Genomic DNA, 22,222 nt, shown 5'->3' with positions numbered 1-22,222 from the left:
TGTACTTCCACAATCTTCTGTCAGTACAAAAGAACAAGCGGCAGACATACTTAGGCTGAGACATGGTGGTTTGGTGCAGAGTCCATGCATATCATGGGAATATTTCAGCATTTCTGCTCTGGTTTTCAGTGTATTACACCAAAACACCCACCTGATGACATCATTTCAAGAGCAAAAGCAGCAATTTGCAGAATTCAGCTTCTTTGGGGAACTGAGCAATTGCTGAGCTGACAGCAAGTCCTGCTGGGTCCCTGTCACCTGCAGAGTGTCCGCATCCTCACCACGGTAGCGGGCATTGTGACAAAGGTTCTATGTCAGCTGGGTGTGGCACCGGAGCGCCCGCTAGGGGAGGGGGAGCCTGTCAGCCCCGGGCCTGTCACTGCCTGCTGTCCCCCCTGTCACCAGCGAGGCCTCTGAAAAGTTTCCAAAACATGCCAAGATTGGGTCCAGTGTGGCCAAAAGTCTCCAAGAGACAAGTCGGGAAGAAGGATATGGAAGAGAGGGAGAAAGCCAAGGGAGCAGGCCAAAGGGAGGCAAGAGAAAACAGTAGTGCCGGGCTGCAGGACGGAAATGGAGGAATTGAAAGACGAAAGCCAGGAAGCAGGAGAGTTTGAGAAAAGGAGAGAGGAAAGAAGAGACATGCAGCCAGACGAGGGCTTAGTGAGAGAGGCTGGGACAGAGAACAGGATGAGAAGGAAATAAGGAAAGGCAAGGCAAGGAAAGGCTAGGCCAAACGAGGTTTCCTTGATTTATATTTTCTACCACATTCATCTTGAGATGAGAGGAAAGCCATCAGACGTTATGGATTAGGCCCAAACAAAAGCCCCGGCTACTTGAGACACTTAGACTAAGCCTAAACCAGAAAGCTCTCTCCATAAAGATGGTTTTTATACTGTACTTCCACAATCAGCTGGCAGTACAAAAGAACAAGCGGCAGACATACTTAGGCTGAGACATGGTGGTTTGGTGCAGAGACCATGCTTGTCATGGGAATATATCAGCATTTCTGCTCTGGTTTTCAGTGTATTACACCAAAACACCCACCTGATGACATCATTTCAAGAGCAAAGCAGCAATTTGCAGAATTCAGCTTCTTTGGGGAACTGAGCAATTGCTGAGCTGACAGCAAGTCCTACTGGGTCCCTGTCACCTGCAGAGTGCCCGCATCCTCACCACGGTAGCGGGCATTGTGACAAAGGTTCTATGTCAGCTGGGTGTGGCAGCCGAGCGCCCGCTAGGGGAGGGGGAGCCTGTCAGCCCCGGGCCTGTCACTGCCTGCTGTCCCCCCTGTCACCAGCGAGGCCTCTTAAAAGTTTCCAAAACATGCCCAGACTTGGGTCCAAAGTGGCCAAAAGTCTCCAAGAGACAAGTCGGGAAGAAGGATATGGAAGAGAGGGAGAAAGCCAAGGGAGCAGGCCAAAGGGAGGCAAGAGGAAAAAGTAGTGCCGGGCTGCAGGACTGAAATGGAGGAATTGAAAGAGGAAAGCCAGGAAGCAGGAGAGTTTGAGAAAAGGAGAGAGGAAAGAAGAGACATGCAGCCAGACGAGGGCTTAGTGAGAGAGGCTGGGACAGAGAACAGGATGAGAAGGAAATAAGGCAAGGCAAGGCAAGGCTAGGCCAAAGGACGTTTCTTTGATATATATTTTCTACCACATTCATCTTGAGATGAGAGGAAAGCCATCAGACCATATGGATTAGGCCCAAACAAAAGCCCCGGCTACTTGAGACACTTAGACTAAGCCTAAACCAGAAAGATCTCTCCATAAAGATGGTTTTTATACTGTACTTCCACAATCTTCTGTCAGTACAAAAGAACAAGCGGCAGACATACTTAGGCTGAGACATGGTGGTTTGGTGCAGAGTCCATGCATATCATGGGAATATTTCAGCATTTCTGCTCTAGTTTTCAGTGTATTACACCAAAACACCCACCTGATGACATCATTTCAAGAGCAAAAGCAGCAATTTGCAGAATTCAGCTTCTTTGGGGAACTGAGCAATTGCTGAGCTGACAGCAAGTCCTGCTGGGTCCCTGTCACCTGCAGAGTGCCCGCACCCTCACCACGGTAGCGGGCATTGTGACAAAGGTTCTATGTCAGCTGGGTGTGGCAGCCGAGCGCCCGCTAGGGGAAGGGGAGCCTGTCAGCCCCGGGCCTGTCACTGCCTGCTGTCCCCCCTGTCACAAGCGAGGCCTCTGAAAAGTTTCCAAAACATGCCCAGACTTGGGTCCAGTGTGGCCAAAAGTCTCCAAGAGACAAGTCGGGAAGAAGGATATGGAAGAGAGGGAGAAAGCCAAGGGAGCAGGCCAAAGGGAGGCAAGAGAAAAAAGTAGTGCCGGGCTGCAGGACTGAAATGGAGGAATTGAAAGACGAAAGCCAGGAAGCAGGAGAGTTTGAGAAAAGGAGAGAGGAAAGAAGAGACATGCAGCCAGACGAGGGCTTAGTGAGAGAGGCTGGGACAGAGAACAGGATGAGCAGGAAATAAGGAAAGGCAAGGCAAGGCAAGGCTAGGCCAAACGAGGTTTCCTTGATTTATATTTTCTACCACATTCATCTTGAGATGAGAGGAAAGCCATCAGACGTTATGAATTAGGCCCAAACAAAAGCCCCGGCTACTTGAGACACTTATACTAAGCCTAAACCAGAAAGATCTCTCCATAAAGATGGTTTTTATACTGTACTTCCACAATCAGCTGGCAGTACAAAAGAACAAGCGGCAGACATACTTAGGCTGAGACATGGTGGTTTGGTGCAGAGACCATGCTTGTCATGGGAATATTTCAGCATTTCTGCTCTGGTTTTCAGTGTATTACACCAAAACACCCACCTGATGACATCATTTCAAGAGCAAAGCAGCAATTTGCAGAATTCAGCTTCTTTGGGGAACTGAGCAATTGCTGAGCTGACAGCAAGTCCTGCTGGGTCCCTGTCACCTGCAGAGTGCCCGCATCCTCACCACGGTAGCGGTTATTGTGACAAAGGTTCTATGTCAGCTGGGTGTGGTAGCCGAGCGCCCGCTAGGGGAGGGGGCGCCTGTCAGCCCCGGGCCTGTCACTGCCTGCTGTCCCCCCTGTCACCAGCGAGGCCTCTGAAAAGTTTCCAAAACATGCCCAGACTTGGGTCCAAAGTGGCCAAAAGTCTCCAAGAGACAAGTCGGGAAGAAGGATATGGAAGAGAGGGAGAAAGCCAAGGGAGCAGGCCAAAGGGAGGCAAGAGGAAAAAGTAGTGCCGGGCTGCAGGAATGAAATGGAGGAATTGAAAGAGGAAAGCCAGGAAGCAGGAGAGTTTGAGAAAAGGAGAGAGGAAAGAAGAGACATGCAGCCAGACGAGGGCTTAGTGAGAGAGGCTGGGACAGAGAACAGGATGAGAAGGAAATAAGGCAAGGCAAGGCAAGGCAAGGCTAGGCCAAACGAGGTTTCCTTGATTTATATTTTCTACCACATTAATCTTGAGATGAGAAGGAAAGCCATCAGACCTTATGGATTAGGCCCAAACAAAAGCCCCGGCTACTTGAGACACTTAGACTAAGTCTAAACCACAAAGATCTTACCATAAAGATGTTTTTTATACTGTACTTTCACAATCAACTGGCAGTACAAAAGGAAAAGCGGCAGATGTACTTAGGCTGAGTCATGGTGGTTTGGTGCAGAGACCAAGCATATCATGGGAATATTTCAGCATTTCTGCTCTGGTTTTCAGTGTATTACACCAAAACACCCACCTGATGACATCATTTCAAGAGCAAATCAGCAGTTTGCAAAATTCAACTTCTTTGGGGAACTGAGCAATTGCTGAGCTGACAGCAAGTCCTGCTGGGTCCCTGTCACCTGCAGAGTGCCCGCATCCTCACCACGGTAGCGGGCATTGTGACAAAGGTTCTATGTCAGCTGGGTGTGGCAGCGGAGCGCCCGCTAGGGGAGGGGGAGCCTGTCAGCCCCGGGCCTGTCACTGCCTGCTGTCCCCCCTGTCACCAGCGAGGCCTCTGAAAAGTTTCCAAAACATGCCCAGACTTGGGTGCAAAGTGGCCAAAAGTCTCCAAGAGACAAGTCGGGAAGAAGGATATGGAAGAGAGGGAGAAAGCCAAGGGAGCAGGCCAAAGGGAGGCAAGAGAAAACAGTAGTGCCGGGCTGCAGGACTGAAATGGAGGAATTGAAAGAGGAAAGCCAGGAAGCAGGAGAGTTTGAGAAAAGGAGAGAGGAAAGAAGAGACATGCAGCCAGACGAGGGCTTAGTGAGAGGCTGGGACAGAGAACAGGATGAGAAGGAAATAAGGCAAGGCAAGGCAAGGCTAGGCCAAACGAGGTTTCCTTGATTTATATTTTCTACCACATTCATCTTGAGATGAGGAGGAAAGCCATCAGACCTTATGGATTAGGCCCAAACAAAAGCCCCGGCTACTTGAGACACTTAGACTAAGCCTAAACCAGAAAGATCTCTCCATAAAGATGGTTTTTATACTGTACTTCCACAGTCAGCTGGCAGTACAAAAGAACAAGCGGCAGACATACTTAGGCTGAGACATGGTGGTTTGGTGCAGAGACCATGCATATCATGGGAATATTTCAGCATTTCTGCTCTGGTTTTCAGTGTATTACACCAAAACACCCACCTGATGACATCATTTCAAGAGGAAAAGCAGCAATTTGCAGAATTCAGCTTCTTTGGGGAACTGAGCAATTGCTGAGCTGACAGCAAGTCCTGCTGGGTCCCTGTCACCTGCAGAGTGCCCGCATCCTCACCACGGTAGCGGGCATTGTGACAAAGGTTCTACGTCAGCTGGGTGTGGCAGCCGAGCGCCCGCTAGGGGAGGGGGAGCCTGTTAGCCCCGGGCCTGTCACTGCCTGCTGTCCCCCGTGTCACCAGCGAGGCCTCTGAAAAGTTTCCAAAACATCCCCAGACTTGGGTGCAAAGTGGCCAAAAGTCTCCAAGAGACAAGTCGGGAAGAAGGATATGGAAGAGAGGGACAAAGCCAAGGGAGCAGGCCAAAGGGAGGCAAGAGGAAAAAGTAGTGCCGGGCTGCAGGACTGAAATGGAGGACTTGAAAGAGGAAAGCCAGGAAGCAAGAGAGTTTGAGAAAAGGAGAGAGGAAAGAAGAGACATGCAGCCAGACGAGGGATTAGTGAGAGAGGCTGGGACAGAGAACAGGATGAGAAGGAAATAAGGCAAGGCAAGGCAAGGCTAGGCCAAACGAGGTTTCCCTGATTTATATTTTCTACCACAATCATCTTGAGATGAGGAGGAAAGCCATCAGACCTTATGGATTAGGCCCAAACAAAAGCCCCGGCTACTTGAGACACTTAGACTAAGTCTAAACCACAAAGATCTTACCATAAAGATGGTTTTTATACTGTACTTTCACAATCAGCTGGCAGTACAAAAGAACAAGCGACAGATGTACTTAGGCTGAGTCATGGTGGTTTGGTGCAGAGACCATGCATATCATGGGAATATTTCAGCATTTCTGCTCTGGTTTTCAGTGTATTACACCAAAACACCCACCTGATGACATCATTTCAAGAGCAAAGCAGCAATTTGCAGAATTCAACTTCTTTGGGGAACTGAGCAATTGCTGAGCTGACAGCAAGTCCTGCTGGGTCCCTGTCACCTGCAGAGTGCCCGCATCCTCACCACGGTAGCGGGCATTGTGACAAAGGTTCTATGTCAGCTGGGTGTGGCAGCGGAGCGCCCGCTAGGGGAGGGGGAGCCAGTCAGCCCCGGGCCTGTCACTGCCTGCTGTCCCCCCTGTCACCAGCGAGGCCTCTGAAAAGTTTCCAAAACATGCCCAGACTTGGGTCCAAAGTGGCCAAAAGTCTCTAAGAGACAAGTCAGGAAGAAGGATATGGAAGAGAGGGAGAAAGCCAAGGGAGCAGGCCAAAGGGAGGCAAGAGAAAACAGTAGTGCCGGGCTGCAGGACTGAAATGGAGGAATTGAAAGAGGAAAGCCAGGAAGCAGGAGAGTTTGAGAAAAGGAGAGAGGAAAGAAGAGACATGCAGCCAGACGAGGGCTTAGTGAGAGAGGCTGGGACAGAGAACAGGATGAGAAGGAAATAAGGCAAGGCAAGGCAAGGCAAGGCTAGGCCAAAGGACGTTTCTTTGATTTATATTTTCTACCACATTCATCTTGAGATGAGAGGAAAGCCATCAGACCTTATGGATTAGGCCCAAACAAAAGCCCCGGCTACTTGAGACGCTTAGACTAAGCCTAAACCACAAAGATCTCTCCATAAAGATGGTTTTTATACTGTACTTCCACAATCAGCTGGCAGTACAAAAGAAGAAGCGGCAGACATACTTAGGCTGAGACATGGTGGTTTGGTGCAGAGACCATGCATATCATGGGAATATTTCAGCACTTCTGCTCTGGTTTTCAGTGTATTACACCAGAACACTCACCTGATGACATCATTTCAAGAGCAAAAGCAGCAATTTGCAGAATTCAGCTTCTTTGGGGAACTGAGCAATTGCTGAGCCGACAGTAAGTCCTGCTGGGTCCCTGTCACCTGCAGAGTGCCCGCATCCTCACCACGGTAGTGGTTATTGTGACAAAGGTTCTATGTCAGCTGGGTGTGACAGCGGAGCGCCCGATAGGGGAGGGGGAGCCTGTCAGCCCTGGGCCTGTCACTGCCTGCTGTCCCCCTGTCAGCAGCGAGGCCTCTGAAAAGTTTCCAAAACATGCCCAGACTTGGGTCCAAAGTGGCCAAAAGTCTCCAAGAGACAAGTCGGGAAGAAGGATATGGAAGAGAGGGAGAAAGCCAAGGGAGCAGGCCAAAGGGAGGCAAGAGGAAAAAGTAGTGCTGGGCTGCAGGACTGAAATTGAGGAATTGAAAGACGAAAGCCAGGAAGCAAGAGAGTTTGAGAAAAGGAGAGAGGAAAGAAGAGACATGCAGCCAGACGAGGGCTTAGTGAGAGAGGCTGGGACAGAGAACAGGATGAGAAGGAAATAAGGCAAGGCAAGGCTAGGCCAAAGGACGTTTCTTTGATTTATATTTTCTACCACATTCATCTTGAGATGAGAGGAAAGCCATCAGACGTTATGGATTAGGTCCAAACAAAAGCCCCGGCTACTTGAGACACTTAGACTAAGCCTAAACCAGAAAGATCTCTCCATAAAGATGGTTTTTATACTGTACTTCCACAATCTTCTGTCAGTACAAAAGAACAAGCGGCAGACATACTTAGGCTGAGACATGGTGGTTTGGTGCAGAGTCCATGCATATCATGGGAATATTTCAGCATTTCTGCTCTGGTTTTCAGTGTATTACACCAAAACACCCACCTGATGACATCATTTCAAGAGCAAAAGCAGCAATTTGCAGAATTCAGCTTCTTTGGGGAACTGAGCAGTTGCTGAGCTGACAGCAAGTCCTGCTGGGTCCCTGTTACCTGCAGAGTGCCCGCATCCTCACCACGGTAGCGGGCATTGCGACAAAGGTTCTATGTCAGCTGGGTGTGGCAGCCGAGCGCCCGCTAGGGGAGGGGGAGCCTGTCAGCCCTGGGCCTGTCACTGCCTGCTGTCCCCCTTGTCACCAGCGAGGCCTCTGAAAAGTTTCCAAAACATCCCCAGACTTGGGTACAAAGTGGCCAAAAGTCTCCAAGAGACAAGTCGGGAAGAAGGATATGGAAGAGAGGGAGAAAGCCAAGGGAGCAGGCCAAAGGGAGGCAAGAGGAAAAAGTAGTGCCGGGCTGCAGGACTGAAATGGCGGAATTGAAAGACGAAAGACAGGAAGCAGGAGAGTTTGAGAAAAGGAGAGAGGAAAGAAGAGACATGCAGCCAGACGAGGGCTTAGTGAGAGAGGCTGGGACAGAGAACAGGATGAGAAGGAAATAAGGCAAGGCAAGGCAAGGCTAGGCCAAAGGACGTTTCTTTGATTTATATTTTCTACCACATTCATCTTGAGATGAGAGGAAAGCCATCAGACGTTATGGATTAGGCCCAAACAAAAGCCCCGGCTACTTGAGACACTTAGACTAAGCTTAAACCAGAAAGATCTCTCCATAAAGATGGTTTTTATACTGTACTTCCACAATCAGCTGGCAGTACAAAAGAACAAGCGGCAGACATACTTAGGCTGAGTCATGGTGGTTTGGTGCAGAGACCATGCTTATCATGGGAATATTTCAGCATTTCTGCTCTGGTTTTTATTGTATTACATCAAAACACCCACCTGATGACATCATTTCAAGAGCAAAAGCAGCAATTTGCAGAATTCAGCTTCTTTGGGGAACTGAGCAATTGCTGAGCTGACAGCAAGTCCTGCTGGGTCCCTGTCACCTCAGAGTACCCGCATCCTCACCACGGTAGCGGGCATTGTGACAAAGGCTCTATGTCAGCTGGGTGTGGCAGCCGAGCGCCCGCTAGGGGAGGGGGAGCCTGTCAGCCCCGGGCCTGTCACTGCCTGCTGTCGCCCGTGTCACCAGCGAGGCCTCTGAAAAGTTTCCAAAACATGCCCAGACTTGGGTCCAAAGTGGCCAAAAGTCTCCAAGAGACAAGTCGGGAAGAAGGATATGGAAGAGAGGGAGAAAGCCAAGGGAGCAGGCCAAAGGGAGGCAAGAGAAAACAGTAGTGCCGGGCTGCAGGACTGAAATGGAGGAATTGAAAGAGGAAAGCCAGGAAGCAGGAGAGTTTGAGAAAAGGAGACAGGAAAGAAGAGACATGCAGCCAGACGAGGGCTTAGTGAGAGAGGCTGGGACAGAGAACAGGATGAGAAGGAAATAAGGCAAGGCAAGGCAAGGCAAGGCAAGGCTAGGCCAAACGAGGTTTCCCTGATTTATATTTTCTACCACAATCATCTTGAGATGACGAGGAAAGCCATCAGACCTTATGGATTAGGCCCAAACAAAAGCCCCGGCTACTTGAGACACTTAGACTAAGCCTAAACCAGAAAGATCTCTCCATAAAGATGGTTTTTATACTGTACTTCCACAATCAGCTGGCAGTACAAAAGAAAAAGCGGCAGACATACTTAGGCTGAGACATGGTGGTTTGGTGCAGAGACCATGCATATCATGGGAATATTTCAGCATTTCTGCTCTGGTTTTCAGTGTATTACACCAAAACACCCACCTGATGACATCATTTCAAGAGCAAAAGCAGCAATTTGCAGAATTCAGCTTCTTTGGGGAACTGAGCAATTGCTGAGCTGACAGCAAGTCCTGCTGGGTCCCTGTCACATGCAGAGTGCCCGCATCCTCACCACGGTAGCGGGCATTGTGACAAAGGTTCTATGTCAGCTGGGTGTGGCAGCCGAGCGCCCACTAGGGGAGGGGGAGCCTGTCAGCCCCGGGCCAGTCACTGCCTGCTGTCCCCCGTGTCACCAGCGAGGCCTCTGAAAAGTTTCCAAAACATGCCCAGACTTGGGTCCATAGTGGCCAAAATTCTCCAAGAGACAAGTCGGGAAGAAGGATATGGAAGAGAGGGAGAAAGCCAAGGGAGCAGGCCAAAGCGAGGCAAGAGAAAACAGTAGTGCCGGGCTGCAGGACTGAAATGGAGGAATTGAAAGAGGAAAGCCAGGAAGCAGGAGAGTTTGAGAAAAGGAGAGAGGAAAGAAGAGACATGCAGCCAGACGAGGGCTTAGTGAGAGAGGCTGGGACAGAGAACAGGATGAGAAGGAAATAAGGAAAGGCAAGGCAAGGCTAGGCCAAAGGACGTTTCTTTGATTTATATTTTCTACCACATTCATCTTGAGATGAGAGGAAAGCCATCAGACGTTATGGATTAGGCCCAAACAAAAGCCCCGGCTACTTGAGACACTTAGACTAAGCCTAAACCAGAAAGATCTCTCCATAAAGATGGTTTTTATACTGTACTTCCACAATCAGCTGGCAGTACAAAAGAACAAGTGGCAGACATACTTAGGCTGAGTCATGGTGGTTTGGTGCAGAGACCATGCTTATCATGGGAATATTTCAGCATTTCTGCTCTGGTTTTCAGTGTATTACACCAAAACAACCACCTGATGACATCATTTCAAAAGCAAAAGCAGCAATTTGCAGAATTCAGCTTCTTTGGGAAACTGAGCAATTGCTGAGCTGACAGCAAGTCCTGCTGGGTCCCTGTCACCTGCAGAGTGCCCGCATCCTCACCACGGTAGTGGTTATTGTGACAAAGGTTCTATGTCAGCTGGGTGTGGCAGCGGAGCACCCGATAGGGGAGGGGGAGCCTGTCAGCCCTGGGCCTGTCACTGCCTGCTGTCCCCCTGTCAGCAGCGAGGCCTCTGAAAAGTTTCCAAAACATGCCCAGACTTGGGTCCAAAGTGGCCAAAAGTCTCCAAGAGACAAGTCGGGAAGAAGGATATGGAAGAGAGGGAGAAAGCCAAGGGAGCAGGCCAAAGGGAGGCAAGAGGAAAAAGTAGTGCCGGGCTGCAGGACTGAAATGGAGGAATTGAAAGACGAAAGCCAGGAAGCAAGAGAGTTTGAGAAAAGGAGAGAGGAAAGAAGAGACATGCAGCCAGACGAGGGCTTAGTGAGAGAGGCTGGGACAGAGAACAGGATGAGAAGGAAATAAGGCAAGGCAAGGCAAGGCAAGGCTAGGCCAAAGGACGTTTCTTTGATTTATATTTTCTACCACATTCATCTTGAGATGAGAGGAAAGCCATCAGACCATATGGATTAGGTCCAAACAAAAGCCCCGGCTACTTGTGACACTTAGACTAAGCCTAAACCAGAAAGATCTCTCCATAAAGATGGTTTTTATACTGTACTTCCACAATCAGCTGGCAGTACAAAAGAACAAGCGGCAGACATACTTAGGCTGAGACATGGTGTTTTGGTGCAGAGACCATGCAAATCATGGGAATATTTCAGCATTTCTGCTCTGGTTTTCAGTGTATTACACCAAAACACCCACCTGATGACATCATTTCAAGAGCAAAGCAGCAATTTGCAAAATTCAACTTCTTTGGGGAACTGAGCAATTGCTGAGCTGACAGCAAGTCCTGCTGGGTCCCTGTCACCTCAGAGCACCCGCATCCTCACCACGGTAGCGGGCATTGTGACAAAGGTTCTATGTCAGCTGGGTGTGGCAGCCGAGCGCCCGCTAGGGGAGGGGGAGCCTGTCAGCCCCGGGCCTGTCACTGCCTGCTGTCCCCCGTGTCACCAGCGAGGCCTCTGAAAGTTTCCAAAACATGCCCAGACTTGGGTCCAAAGTGGCCAAAAGTCTCCAAGAGACAAGTCGGGAAGAAGGATATGGAAGAGAGGGAGAAAGCCAAAGGAGCAGGCCAAAGGGAGGCAAGAGAAAAAAGTAGTGCCGGGCTGCAGGACTGAAATGGAGGAATTGAAAGAGGAAAGCCAGGAAGCAGGAGAGTTTGAGAAAAGGAGAGAGGAAAGAAGAGACATGCAGCCAGACGAGGGGTTAGTGAGAGGGGCTGGGACAGAGAACAGGATGAGAAGGAAATAAGGCAAGGCAAGGCAAGGCTAGGCCAAAGGACGTTTCTTTGATTTATATTTTCTACCACATTCATCTTGAGATGAGAGGAAAGCCATCAGACGTTATGGATTAGGTCCAAACAAAAGCCCCGGCTACTTGAGACACTTAGACTAAGCCTAAACCAGAAAGATCTCTCCATAAAGATGGTTTTTATACTGTACTTCCACAATCAGCTGGCAGTACAAAAGAACAAGCGGCAGACATACTTAGGCTGAGTCATGGTGGTTTGGTGCAGAGACCATGCATATCATGGGAATATTTCAGCATTTCTGCTCTGGTTTTCAGTGTATTACACCAAAACACCCACCTGATGACATCATTTCAAGAGCAAAAGCAGCAATTTGCAGAATTCAGCTTCTTTGGGGAACTGAGCAATTGCTGAGCTGACAGCAAGTCCTGCTGGGTCCCTGTCACATGCAGAGTGCCCGCATCCTCACCACGGTAGCGGGCATTGTGACAAAGGTTCTATGTCAGCTGGGTGTGGCAGCCGAGCGCCCACTAGGGGAGGGGGAGCCTGTCAGCCCCGGGCCAGTCACTGCCTGCTGTCCCCCGTGTCACCAGCGAGGCCTCTGAAAAGTTTCCAAAACATGCCCAGACTTGGGTCCATAGTGGCCAAAAGTCTCCAAGAGACAAGTCGGGAAGAAGGATACGGAACAGAGGGAGAAAGCCAAGGGAGCAGGCCAAAGCGAGGCAAGAGAAAACAGTAGTGCCGGGCTGCAGGACTGAAATGGAGGAATTGAAAGAGGAAAGCCAGGAAGCAGGAGAGTTTGAGAAAAGGAGAGAGGAAAGAAGAGACATGCAGCCAGACGAGGGCTTAGTGAGAGAGGCTGGGACAGAGAACAGGATGAGAAGGAAATAAGGAAAGGCAAGGCAAGGCTAGGCCAAAGGACGTTTCTTTGATTTATATTTTCTACCACATTCATCTTGAGATGAGAGGAAAGCCATCAGACGTTATGGATTAGGCCCAAACAAAAGCCCCGGCTACTTGAGACACTTAGACTAAGCCTAAACCAGAAAGATCTCTCCATAAAGATGGTTTTTATACTGTACTTCCACAATCAGCTGGCAGTACAAAAGAACAAGTGGCAGACATACTTAGGCTGAGTCATGGTGGTTTGGTGCAGAGACCATGCTTATCATGGGAATATTTCAGCATTTCTGCTCTGGTTTTCAGTGTATTACACCAAAACAACCACCTGATGACATCATTTCAAAAGCAAAAGCAGCAATTTGCAGAATTCAGCTTCTTTGGGAAACTGAGCAATTGCTGAGCTGACAGCAAGTCCTGCTGGGTCCCTGTCACCTGCAGAGTGCCCGCATCCTCACCACGGTAGTGGTTATTGTGACAAAGGTTCTATGTCAGCTGGGTGTGGCAGCGGAGCACCCGATAGGGGAGGGGGAGCCTGTCAGCCCTGGGCCTGTCACTGCCTGCTGTCCCCCTGTCAGCAGCGAGGCCTCTGAAAAGTTTCCAAAACATGCCCAGACTTGGGTCCAAAGTGGCCAAAAGTCTCCAAGAGACAAGTCGGGAAGAAGGATATGGAAGAGAGGGAGAAAGCCAAGGGAGCAGGCCAAAGGGAGGCAAGAGGAAAAAGTAGTGCCGGGCTGCAGGACTGAAATGGAGGAATTGAAAGACGAAAGCCAGGAAGCAAGAGAGTTTGAGAAAAGGAGAGAGGAAAGAAGAGACATGCAGCCAGACGAGGGCTTAGTGAGAGAGGCTGGGACAGAGAACAGGATGAGAAGGAAATAAGGCAAGGCAAGGCAAGGCTAGGCCAAAGGACGTTTCTTTGATTTATATTTTCTACCACATTCATCTTGAGATGAGAGGAAAGCCATCAGACCATATGGATTAGGTCCAAACAAAAGCCCCGGCTACTTGAGACACTTAAACTAAGCCTAAACCAGAAAGATCTCTCCATAAAGATGGTTTTTATACTGTACTTCCACAATCAGCTGGCAGTACAAAAGAACAAGCGGCAGACATACTTAGGCTGAGACATGGTGTTTTGGTGCAGAGACCATGCAAATCATGGGAATATTTCAGCATTTCTGCTCTGGTTTTCAGTGTATTACACCAAAACACCCACCTGATGACATCATTTCAAGAGCAAAGCAGCAATTTGCAAAATTCAACTTCTTTGGGGAACTGAGCAATTGCTGAGCTGACAGCAAGTCCTGCTGGGTCCCTGTCACCTCAGAGCACCCGCATCCTCACCACGGTAGCGGGCATTGTGACAAAGGTTCTATGTCAGCTGGGTGTGGCAGCCGAGCGCCCGCTAGGGGAGGGGGAGCCTGTCAGCCCCGGGCCTGTCACTGCCTGCTGTCCCCCGTGTCACCAGCGAGGCCTCTGAAAGTTTCCAAAACATGCCCAGACTTGGGTCCAAAGTGGCCAAAAGTCTCCAAGAGACAAGTCGGGAAGAAGGATATGGAAGAGAGGGAGAAAGCCAAGGGAGCAGGCCAAAGGGAGGCAAGAGAAAAAAGTAGTGCCGGGCTGCAGGACTGAAATGGAGGAATTGAAAGAGGAAAGCCAGGAAGCAGGAGAGTTTGAGAAAAGGAGAGAGGAAAGAAGAGACATGCAGCCAGACGAGGGGTTAGTGAGAGGGGCTGGGACAGAGAACAGGATGAGAAGGAAATAAGGCAAGGCAAGGCAAGGCAAGGCTAGGCCAAACGAGGTTTCCTTGATTTATATTTTCTACCACATTCATCTTGTGATGAGGAGGAAAGCCGTCAGACCTTATGGATTAGGCCCAAACAAAAGCCCCGGCTACTTGAGACACTTAGACTAAGTCTAAACCACAAAGATCTTACCATAAAGATGGTTTTTATACTGTACTTTCACAATCAGCTGGCAGTACAAAAGAACAAGCGGCAGATGTACTTAGGCTGAGTCATGGTGGTTTGGTGCAGAGACCATGCATATCATGGGAATATTTCAGCATTTCTGCTCTGGTTTTCAGTGTATTACACCAAAACACCCACCTGATGACATCATTTCAAGAGCAAAGCAGCAATTTGCAAAATTCAACTTCTTTGGGGAACTGAGCAATTGCTGAGCTGACAGCAAGTCCTGCTGGGTCCCTGTCACCTGCAGAGTGCCCGCATCCTCACCACGGTAGCGGGCATTGTGACAAAGGTTCTATGTCAGCTGGGTGTGGCAGCCGAGCGCCGGCTAGGGGAGGGGGAGCCTGTCAGCCCCGGGCCTGTCACTGCCTGCTGTCCCCCCTGTCACCAGCGAGGCCTCTGAAAAGTTTCCAAAACATGCCCAGACTTGGGTCCAAAGTGGCCAAAAGTCTCCAAGAGACAAGTCGGGAAGAAGGAAATGGAAGAGAGGGAGAAAGCCAAGGGAGCAGGCCAAAGGGAGGCAAGAGAAAAAAGTAGTGCCGGGCTGCAGGACTGAAATGGAGGAATTGAAAGAGGAAAGCCAGGAAGCAGGAGAGTTTGAGAAAAGGAGAGAGGAAAGAAGAGACATGCAGCCAGACGAGGGGTTAGTGAGAGAGGCTGGGACAGAGAACAAGATGAGAAGGAAATAAGGCAAGGCAAGGCAAGGCAAGGCTAGGCCAAAGGACGTTTCTTTGATTTATATTTTCTACCACATTCATCTTGAGATGAGAGGAAAGCCATCAGACCTTATGGATTAGGCCCAAACAAAAGCTCCGGCTACTTGAGACGCTTAGACTAAGCCTAAACCACAAAGATCTCTCCATAAAGATGGTTTTTATACTGTACTTCCACAATCAGCTGGCAGTACAAAAGAAGAAGCGGCAGACATACTTAGGCTGAGACATGGTGGTTTGGTGCAGAGACCATGCTTAGCATGGGAATATTTCAGCATTTCTGCTCTGGTTTTCAGTGTATTACACCAAAACACCCACCTGATGACATCATTTCAAGAGCAAAAGCAGCAATTTGCAGAATTCAGCTTCTTTGGGGAACTGAGCAATTGCTGAGCTGACAGCAAGTCCTGCTGGGTCCCTGTCACCTCAGAGTACCCGCATCCTCACCACGGTAGCGGGCATTGTGACAAAGGTTCTACGTCAGCTGGGTGTGGCAGCCGAGCGCCCGCTAGGGGAGGGGAAGCCTGTCAGCCCCGGGCCTGTCACTGCCTGCTGTCCCCCCTGTCACCAGCGAGACCTCTGAAAAGTTTCCAAAACATGCCCAGACTTGGGTCCAAAGTGGCCAAAAGTCTCCAAGAGACAAGTCGGGAAGAAGGATATGGAAGAGAGGGAGAAAGCCAAGGGAGCAGGCCAAAGGGAGGCAAGAGAAAACAGTAGTGCCGGGCTGCAGGACTGAAATGGAGGAATTGAAAGAGGAAAGCCAGGAAGCAGGAGAGTTTGAGAAAAGGAGAGAGGAAAGAAGAGACATGCAGCCAGACGAGGGCTTAGTGAGAGAGGCTGGGACAGAGAACAGGATGAGAAGGAAATAAGGCAAGGCAAGGCAAGGCAAGGCTAGGCCAAAGGACGTTTCTTTGATTTATATTTTCTACCACATTCATCTTGAGATGAGAGGAAAGCCATCAGACGTTATGGATTAGGCCCAAACAAAAGCCCCGGCTACTTGAGACACTTAGACTAAGCCTAAACCAGAAAGATCTCTCCATAACGATGGTTTTTATACTGTACTTCCACAATCAGCTGGCAGTACAAAAGAAAAAGCGGCAGACATACTTAGGCTGAGTCATGGTGGTTTGGTGCAGAGACCATGCTTATCATGGGAATATTTCAGCATTTCTGCTCTGGTTTTCAGTGTATTACACCAAAACACCCACCTGATGACATCATTTCAAGAGCAAAAGCAGCAATTTGCAGAATTCAGCTTCTTTGGGGAACTGAGCAATTGCTGAGCTGACAGCAAGTCCTGCTGGGTCCCTGTCACCTGCAGAGTGCCCGCATCCTCACCACGGTAGCGGGCATTGTGACAAAGGTTCTATGTCAGCTGGGTGTGGCAGCCGAGCGCCCGCTAGGGGAGGGGGAGCCTGTCAGCCCAAGGCCTGTCACTGCCTGCTGTCCCCCGTGTCAGCAGCGAGGCCTCTGAAAAGTTTCCAAAACATCCCCAGACTTGGGTGTAAAGTGGCCAAAAGTCTCCAAGAGACAAGTCGGGAAGAAGGATATGGAAGAGAGGGAGAAAGCCAAGGGAGCAGGCCAAAGGGAGGCAAGAGAAAAAAGTAGTGCCGGGCTGCAGGACTGAAATGGAGGAATTGAAAGACGAAAGCCAGGAAGCAGGAGAGTTTGAGAAAAGGAGAGAGGAAAGAAGAGACATGCAGCCAGACGAGGGCTTAGTGAGAGAGGCTGGGACAGAGAACAGGATGAGAAGGAAATAAGGTAAGGCAAGGCAAGGCAAGGCTAGGCCAAACGAGGTTTCCTTGATATATATTTTCTACAACATTCATCTTGAGATGAGGAGGAAAGCCATCAGACGTTATGGATTAGGCCCAAACAAAAGCCCCGGCTACTTGAGACACTTAGACTAAGTCTAAACCACAAAGATCTCTCCATAACGATGGTTTTTATACTGTACTTTCATAATCAGCTGGCAGTACAAAAGAACAAGCGGCAGATGTACTTAGGCTGAGTCATAGTGGTTTGGTGCAGAGACCATGCATATCATGGGAATATTTCAGCATTTCTGCTCTGGTTTTCAGTGTATTACACCAAAACACCCACCTGATGACATCATTTCAAGAGCAAAAGCAGCAATTTGCAGAATTCAGCTTCTTTGGGGAACTGAGCAATTGCTGAGCTGACAGCAAGTCCTGCTGGGTCCCTGTCACCTGCAGAGTGCCCGCATCCTCACCACGGTAGCGGGCATTGTGACAAAGGTTCTATGTCAGCTGGGTGTGGCAGCCGAGCGCCCGCTAGGGGAGGGGGAGCCTGTCAGCCCAAGGCCTGTCACTGCCTGCTGTCCCCCGTGTCACCAGCGAGGCCTCTGAAAAGTTTCCAAAACATCCCCAGACTTGGGTGTAAAGTGGCCAAAAGTCTCCAAGAGACAAGTCGGGAAGAAGGATATGGAAGAGAGGGAGAAAGCCAAGGGAGCAGGCCAAAGGGAGGCAAGAGAAAAAAGTAGTGCCGGGCTGCAGGACTGAAATGGAGGAATTGAAAGACGAAAGCCAGGAAGCAGGAGAGTTTGAGAAAAGGAGAGAGGAAAGAAGAGACATGCAGCCAGACGAGGGCTTAGTGAGAGAGGCTGGGACAGAGAACAGGATGAGAAGGAAATAAGGTAAGGCAAGGCAAGGCAAGGCTAGGCCAAACGAGGTTTCCTTGATATATATTTTCTACAACATTCATCTTGAGATGAGGAGGAAAGCCATCAGACGTTATGGATTAGGCCCAAACAAAAGCCCCGGCTACTTGAGACACTTAGACTAAGTCTAAACCACAAAGATCTCTCCATAACGATGGTTTTTATACTGTACTTTCATAATCAGCTGGCAGTACAAAAGAACAAGCGGCAGATGTACTTAGGCTGAGTCATAGTGGTTTGGTGCAGAGACCATGCATATCATGGGAATATTTCAGCATTTCTGCTCTGGTTTTCAGTGTATTACACCAAAACACCCACCTGATGACATCATTTCAAGAGCAAAGCAGCAATTTGCAGAATTCAGCTTCTTTGGGGAACTGAGCAATTGCTGAGCTGACAGCAAGTCCTGCTGGGTCCCTGTCACCTGCAGAGTGCCCGCATCCTCACCACGGTAGCGGGCATTGTGACAAAGGTTCTATGTCAGCTGGGTGTGGCAGCCGAGCGCCCGCTAGGGGAGGGGGAGCCTGTCAGCCCAAGGCCTGTCACTGCCTGCTGTCCCCCGTGTCACCAGCGAGGCCTCTGAAAAGTTTCCAAAACATCCCCAGACTTGGGTGTAAAGTGGCCAAAAGTCTCCAAGAGACAAGTCGGGAAGAAGGATATGGAAGAGAGGGAGAAAGCCAAGGGAGCAGGCCAAAGGGAGGCAAGAGAAAAAAGTAGTGCCGGGCTGCAGGACTGAAATGGAGGAATTGAAAGACGAAAGCCAGGAAGCAGGAGAGTTTGAGAAAAGGAGAGAGGAAAGAAGAGACATGCAGCCAGACGAGGGCTTAGTGAGAGAGGCTGGGACAGAGAACAGGATGAGAAGGAAATAAGGTAAGGCAAGGCAAGGCAAGGCTAGGCCAAACGAGGTTTCCTTGATATATATTTTCTACAACATTCATCTTGAGATGAGGAGGAAAGCCATCAGACGTTATGGATTAGGCCCAAACAAAAGCCCCGGCTACTTGAGACACTTAGACTAAGTCTAAACCACAAAGATCTCTCCATAACGATGGTTTTTATACTGTACTTTCATAATCAGCTGGCAGTACAAAAGAACAAGCGGCAGATGTACTTAGGCTGAGTCATAGTGGTTTGGTGCAGAGACCATGCATATCATGGGAATATTTCAGCATTTCTGCTCTGGTTTTCAGTGTATTACACCAAAACACCCACCTGATGACATCATTTCAAGAGCAAAGCAGCAATTTGCAGAATTCAGCTTCTTTGGGGAACTGAGCAATTGCTGAGCTGACAGCAAGTCCTGCTGGGTCCCTGTCACCTGCAGAGTGCCCGCATCCTCACCACGGTAGCGGTTATTGTGACAAAGGTTCTATGTCAGCTGGGTGTGGCAGCGGAGCGCCCGCTAGGGGAGGGGGAGCCTGTCAGCCCTGGGCCTGTCACTGCCTGCTGTCCCCCTGTCAGCAGCGAGGCCTCTGAAAAGTTTCCAAAACATGCCCAGACTTGGGTGCAAAGTGGCCAAAAGTCTCCAAGACACAAGTCGGGAAGAAGGATATGGAAGAGAGGGAGAAAGCCAAGGGAGCAGGCCAAAGGGAGGCAAGAGAAAACAGTAGTGCCGGGCTGCAGGACTGAAATGGAGGAATTGAAAGACGAAAGCCAGGAAGCAGGAGAGTTTGAGAAAAGGAGAGAGGAAAGAAGAGACATGCAGCCAGACGAGGGCTTAGTGAGAGAGGCTGGGACAGAGAACTGGATGAGAAGGAAATAAGGCAAGGCAAGGCAAGGCTAGGCCAAACGAGGTTTCCTTGATTTATATTTTCTACCACATTCATCTTGAGATGAGGAGGAAAGCCATCAGACCTTATGGATTAGGCCCAAACAAAAGCCCCGGCTACTTGAGACGCTTAGACTAAGCCTAAACCAGAAAGATCTCTCCATAAAGATGGTTTTTATACTGTACTTCCACAATCAGCTGGCAGTACAAAAGAACAAGAGGCAGACATACTTAGGCTGAGACATGGTGGTTTGGTGCAGAGACCATGCTTGTCATGGGAATATTTCAGCATTTCTGCTCTGGTTTTCAGTGTATTACACCAAAACACTCACCTGATGACATCATTTCAAGAGCAAAAGCAGCAATTTGCAGAATTCAGCTTCTTTGGGGAACTGAGCAATTGCTGAGCTGACAGCAAGTCCTGCTGGGTCCCTGTCACCTCAGAGTACCCGCATCCTCACCACGGTAGCGGGCATTGTGACAAAGGTTCTACGTCAGCTGGGTGTGGCAGCCGAGCGCCCGCTAGGTGAGGGGGAGCCTGTCAGCCCCGGGCCTGTCACTGCCTGCTGTCCCCCCTGTCACCAGCGAGGCCTCTGAAAAGTTTCCAAAACATGCCCAGACTTGGGTCCAAAGTGGCCAAAAGTCTCCAAGAGACAAGTCGGGAAGAAGGATATGGAAGAGAGGGAGAAAGCCAAGGGAGCAGGCCAAAGGGAGGCAAGAGAAAAAAGTAGTGCCGGGCTGCAGGACTGAAATGGAGGAATTGAAAGAGGAAAGCCAGGAAGCAGGAGAGTTTGAGAAAAGGAGAGAGGAAAGAAGAGACATGCAGCCAGACGAGGGCTTAGTGAGAGAGGCTGGGACAGAGAACAGGATGAGAAGGAAATAAGGTAAGGCAAGGCAAGGCAAGGCTAGGCCAAACGAGGTTTCCTTGATATATATTTTCTACAACATTCATCTTGAGATGAGGAGGAAAGCCATCAGACGTTATGGATTAGGCCCAAACAAAAGCCCCGGCTACTTGAGACACTTAGACTAAGTCTAAACCACAAAGATCTCTCCATAAAGATGGTTTTTATACTGTACTTTCATAATCAGCTGGCAGTACAAAAGAACAAGCGGCAGATGTACTTAGGCTGAGTCATAGTGGTTTGGTGCAGAGACCATGCATATCATGGGAATATTTCAGCATTTCTGCTCTGGTTTTCAGTGTATTACACCAAAACACCCACCTGATGACATCATTTCAAGAGCAAAGCAGCAATTTGCAGAATTCAGCTTCTTTGGGGAACTGAGCAATTGCTGAGCTGACAGCAAGTCCTGCTGGGTCCCTGTCACCTGCAGAGTGCCCGCATCCTCACCACGGTAGCGGTTATTGTGACAAAGGTTCTATGTCAGCTGGGTGTGGCAGCGGAGCGCCCGATAGGGGAGGGGGAGCCTGTCAGCCCTGGGCCTGTCACTGCCTGCTGTCCCCCTGTCAGCAGCGAGGCCTCTGAAAAGTTTCCAAAACATGCCCAGACTTGGGTGCAAAGTGGCCAAAAGTCTCCAAGAGACAAGTCGGGAAGAAGGATATGGAAGAGAGGGAGAAAGCCAAGGGAGCAGGCCAAAGGGAGGCAAGAGGAAAAAGTAGTGCCGGGCTGCAGGACTGAAATGGAGGAATTGAAAGACGAAAGCCAGGAAGCAAGAGAGTTTGAGAAAAGGAGAGAGGAAAGAAGAGACATGCAGCCAGACGAGGGCTTAGTGAGAGAGGCTGGGACAGAGAACAGGATGAGAAGGAAATAAGGCAAGGCAAGGCAAGGCTAGGCCAAAGGACGTTTCTTTGATTTATATTTTCTACCACATTCATCTTGAGATGAGAGGAAAGCCATCAGACCATATGGATTAGGTCCAAACAAAAGCCCCGGCTACTTGAGACACTTAAACTAAGCCTAAACCAGAAAGATCTCTCCATAAAGATGGTTTTTATACTGTACTTCCACAATCAGCTGGCAGTACAAAAGAACAAGCGGCAGACATACTTAGGCTGAGACATGGTGTTTTGGTGCAGAGACCATGCAAATCATGGGAATATTTCAGCATTTCTGCTCTGGTTTTCAGTGTATTACACCAAAACACCCACCTGATGACATCATTTCAAGAGCAAAGCAGCAATTTGCAAAATTCAACTTCTTTGGGGAACTGAGCAATTGCTGAGCTGACAGCAAGTCCTGCTGGGTCCCTGTCACCTCAGAGCACCCGCATCCTCACCACGGTAGCGGGCATTGTGACAAAGGTTCTATGTCAGCTGGGTGTGGCAGCCGAGCGCCCGCTAGGGGAGGGGGAGCCTGTCAGCCCCGGGCCTGTCACTGCCTGCTGTCCCCCGTGTCACCAGCGAGGCCTCTGAAAGTTTCCAAAACATGCCCAGACTTGGGTCCAAAGTGGCCAAAAGTCTCCAAGAGACAAGTCGGGAAGAAGGATATGGAAGAGAGGGAGAAAGCCAAGGGAGCAGGCCAAAGGGAGGCAAGAGAAAAAAGTAGTGCCGGGCTGCAGGACTGAAATGGAGGAATTGAAAGAGGAAAGCCAGGAAGCAGGAGAGTTTGAGAAAAGGAGAGAGGAAAGAAGAGACATGCAGCCAGACGAGGGGTTAGTGAGAGGGGCTGGGACAGAGAACAGGATGAGAAGGAAATAAGGCAAGGCAAGGCAAGGCAAGGCTAGGCCAAACGAGGTTTCCTTGATTTATATTTTCTACCACATTCATCTTGTGATGAGGAGGAAAGCCGTCAGACCTTATGGATTAGGCCCAAACAAAAGCCCCGGCTACTTGA

The sequence above is a fragment of the Patagioenas fasciata genome, unplaced genomic scaffold (genome assembly GCF_037038585.1).
Source record: "Patagioenas fasciata isolate bPatFas1 unplaced genomic scaffold, bPatFas1.hap1 Unplaced_2, whole genome shotgun sequence".
NCBI classification, from domain to species: Eukaryota; Metazoa; Chordata; class Aves; order Columbiformes; family Columbidae; genus Patagioenas; species Patagioenas fasciata.
The sequence above is the reverse complement of the archived record's forward strand: the minus strand, read 5'-3'. Positions refer to the sequence as shown.